Source organism: Elaeis guineensis, chromosome 14 (assembly GCF_000442705.2).
Source record: "Elaeis guineensis isolate ETL-2024a chromosome 14, EG11, whole genome shotgun sequence".
NCBI classification, from domain to species: Eukaryota; Viridiplantae; Streptophyta; class Magnoliopsida; order Arecales; family Arecaceae; genus Elaeis; species Elaeis guineensis.
Genome location: NC_026006.2, coordinates 58959943 through 58964555, shown reverse-complemented (window position 1 = coordinate 58964555; position 4613 = coordinate 58959943).

Below are 4613 nucleotides of genomic sequence, written 5' to 3'. Positions count from 1 at the left end.
AGTTTACAAATAAGGCATTTCTCACTGTGAGGTAAGATCTAGCAATTTTAGGTGCTTGGCTCAAATTATCATTACTTGGTTGGCTCAATTGGTCTAGATGGAAATTGGTCTGAGTCTTCCAGCTTAGATCTGTTTGGTATTGTTAAAAAAGTCCTTACAAATCAAATTCATGCTAAATCAAGTTGCAACATTGGTGTTATATGAAAAGATTAGACTGAGCAAACTGCTACTTCAAACCTCACCCTGTCGATGCCTGGCCCTTATTTGCCCAACCTGTCTCCAAAATTTTCTAACTGGAAAATAAATTTCATGCTAAATCAAGTTGCAATACTGGTGTAATCCAAATAGGTTAGATTAAGTGAAAATCTAATCCAAATCTTGCACTGCCAACACCTCTAGCCCTTATTTGCTCAACCTGACTCAAAATGTTTGCGTTGGGAGATTCCTTGGTGATCTTAGGCATATTCCTCTTGGAATAATATGGGGAAAACTTGTGTGGGCCAAAAGTGGAGCTCTACCATGACATAAGGCATTATTTATAATGGGAATCATTCTGCCCGTGGTCCGACTATTATGGATGAGGCTACCAGCAAGAATGTGGGACCTGTGGAGGTGAGAACCTATGTGCCTAGCCCACAGGAAATTCCAGAACCAGGCCGAGACCAAACCCACCTTTTGACTCATTGTCAATTAGTATAAAGTAGTGGCAGAACGAGATGGGAAAGTGTGAGATTCTCTTAACCCAGAGGTGGCCTTTTCCTCCCCTTGGGAAGGAATTAGTTGGATAAGCACGAGCTTCTTTACCCATGATTGACGGACAGTCTTCTCAATAGGCTTATGGGAGAAATGAGGTCACTAAGGTAAGGAACAAAGAAGCGTAAGCAGGCAAACGCAATCACAACCGGCTAGATCTGTCAACAGATCGAATTTGGATCGAAATATGAATATCTAGATCCGAACCCGATCTTAGTTACTGGTATCGGATCCAGATTCGAATATCCGACAGATCTGGTCTTAAAGTATCGAACCCGGACCCTAATAGATCTCGGATATCTGGATCCAGTTTCGGGATTCGAAACTCATATTCAAAGTCTCACAAAAAATACCTAAAAATTATACAATAACCTAAAAAAACATCTAAAAATTATACAATCATATGATCATACAAATAAAAATATAAAATTTATTCAAATTCAACAAGTAAAACTCCAACTAAAATATTCAAAACATCTTCAATTTGCTCTACAAGTATGCTTACATTTTGTTCAACTTCAACATTAAAATTTTTAGCACTTGACATTTTTTAAAATTTAAAATAAATTACATAAAAAAAAATAGCTACAAATTGATCCACAGAATATTATCAATACATTCATAGCAATGAACATTTATCAACAAATTAATCCACATGATATTTACCAATGCTTACTTAGAAAATAGTAGATCAGCGAGGGCGCGGCGGATCAGCTGTCTTGATGTCGGGGTCCGACGAGCGGTGGAGATGGAGAGGAAATCGAGATGGTGAAGATTAGTGGTGAAGAGATCGGATCCTGACAGTGGATAGCGGTGGAGAGGGAGGGGTGGCCCGGATGGCGGCGGAGGCGATGTGAGGCAGAGGGAGGGGGCACTCAGTGACAGAGCCACGGAATGGAGCGATAGAGGGGGAGAGGTGGAGAGGAGAGGAGGGAGGGCTCGGCACCGTCGGAAAGCAGATCTCGATGGAGGGATCTCTATGGAGAGGGAGAGCGGGAGACTGAGAGATAGAGAGAGGGAGAGAGGGAGATTGAGAGACAGAGAGAGGGAGAGGATCTCCTTCGTCTACGACTTTGGTGTCGGGGTCCGGCCACCAGCGAGCAGATCTTGTGGCGGAGAGGGAGAGAGGGCATCGAGAACCGTAGAGTGGGTCCAGCGGGAGAGGAACCGGGAGCAGAAGAGGAGGGAGGACTCAGCACTGTCAGAAAGCAGATCTCGATGGAGGGATCTCAACGGAGAGGGAGAGCGGGAAAGGATCTTCTTCATCCACTGCATTGGTGTCAGAGTCCGGCCACCGACGAGCGTATCACATGGTGGAGAGGGAGAAGCAGGGCGACCGAACTTCAGAAGAGCAGGAGAGGAGGGGAGGGAGAGGACGGAGGCACCGTCGGAACTTGGGAGATCGAGAGACTGAGAGAGAGAGGGAGAGAGAGACTGAGAGAGGGATGGGGTTTTACTGTTTTAGGGCTTCAAAGCTTTTAGATATTCTAAGCCATTGGATCTCTGATCTAACGGTTCAAAATAATTATATATATATAATATTATATACATATATATATATATATTATTCGGGCTTCGGGTCTATCGGGTCTGGATATTAAATATCCAGATCCTATCCGTTTATATGATGGTTTATCAGATCCAGATCCAGACTTGGGTAAACAGATCCAATACTAATATCAAATCTGGATCCATCAGATAAATATCTATGGATCTCGGGCCTAGACCCAGTCCATTGACAGTTCTACAACCGACCAACCCACTTGTACATTTGATGGCCCTAGTGATGAGTTATCTTTTTGACACTGTGATACTTTAGTTGCATAAAAATCTCTCTCCCTCTAAACGTGCATAACATATATTTTAAGAGCGGCAATGCTTAACTGTTTATAATCTGCTTGGTTCAACTTCTTATAAATCATATTATCTGTTGAATCAAATAGTTGTACTAGGAACTGTATTTCTGCTATTGTCCCCTTTGATAACCAATAATTTACCTGGTACAAACTACCGGTAAGTCCAGCAACAAAAGAGTTGCACAAAAGTTGTTTAGCAATATTGTATCTTAAGGGCATTGTTCATGTCTACGATGCAATGAAAACTATTGGATCATATTTGGTCAGCCTGCTGATATGTTCGAATCCCAAATACATGACGGGCATCTGATTTTGTGACACAGCAACCCCAAGCATGAGATCTGTGTGGGACCAATGTCATCGATTGAAGGCTGATCATGAAAAGTCGGCAATTTGGCGAACCCAACATCATCCGTCCCCAGCCGATATCATCTCCCTTTCAATCCGGCTCCATATGAGCCCTCTTTTAGATCGGACAGCTCCAGAGGCACTTGGCCCATAAACCTCACTGGACTAGCACTTTGCTGTGCAGGTCCATTGCTTCTCCAGACGTGAATGACTGGCTCCGGAATAGTCTACTGACATCCACTACCTTTGCTCTAACAGCCACTACTCCAACTCCAATAGAATCTAACTTCGGCAAGCACTACCTGCCTAGTAGATCCTCTCTTGTAAAAGAAAAAGTGAGGGGAAAAACAAGGAATCTCAGAACGCTACTCTTATTCTCACCACCTTCTTTTTCTTCTTCTAATATTCTCACTCTCCGATTGTCACTGATTTAACTATTGAAGGATGCCCCGCAGAAGAATCTCCACCTTCTTCTTTAGCATGCAGACTTTCTTTGCAAGTGATCAAGGTTCCGACTTGATGCCCGCCAACTTTAGCGCAGCACTCGACTCGAACTATCTGATCCAGCTACTCTACCACATCATTCAATCGGCAAGGGATAGCAACAAAAACATTTTGTTAAGATTCTAAAGACCCACCGTGCATCATGTCATGTAAATAGAATTAGTAAGTGGACTAAAATAGCATTCTTATTTCGAAGTTAGGGTTGGAAATGGGTCAGGCCACATCCCTATCCGAGCTTGGTCCAAATTTTTTTGTCGGGCTTCGGGCTGGGCTTAGGTCTGAATTTTTTTTAGAATATGAGGCCCAAGTCCAGCCCGAATCCAATTGAATCGGCCCGCGTCCAAGTCCGAATCAGGCCTGACCCACATCCAAGCCCGAATGAGGCCCACGTCCAAGCTTGAATCAAGCCTGAATCATTCTGTTTCTTTCGCTAAAATAAATTATTGCTACATCCTAACCAAGTCTAAACTCTCGTGTGATATACGGCATCCTCAATGAAAAGAATATCATGCTCCACATCAAGAGGATTACTGGGGACACTTCAGGCACTGCCCAAGGCCCTAAATATTAACCTCTGAAATCTTTTCTTAAACAATAATCATTCAAAAAACTTCTAAATGTCATGCTCATATACTCAACCTCAGAAAGATTGGCTCCAGCAACGGCAAGGTGTTGAAGCTCAGCATAATGAACCTAGTCTCCGGTGATACAACTTCAAAATTCTAGTCTTAAGAGGAAAAAAAATACTAAAATCGGGATTGAGGAATCTTAAGACCAGAGATCCAGAGAAAGGGGGATTCAGTAGGATGCATACCTAAAATAGTGAACGGCGATGGCCGAAGATAGAAAGATAGAAGACGGACAACGGAAAACGGCAAACGGCGATGGGGGAAGATGGAAGATGGTGAATGGTGAACGGCGAATGATGATAGAGAAAGATGGAAGACAGCGATGGCGGATGGATGCGGACCAGGAGCCAGGAGGACTAGGGGCTAGGGCTCTTCAGCCTCTTTGAGACTTTGATGGGATAAGTCGAGAGAGACGAGTGGAGACCGAAGCGAGAAGATGGATGGGGGTTTCAGTCCGTTCTAATTGATGGGATTCATTATGAATATTGGGGCTCGGGCTATATCAGTTTCAGTAAGTATTAGG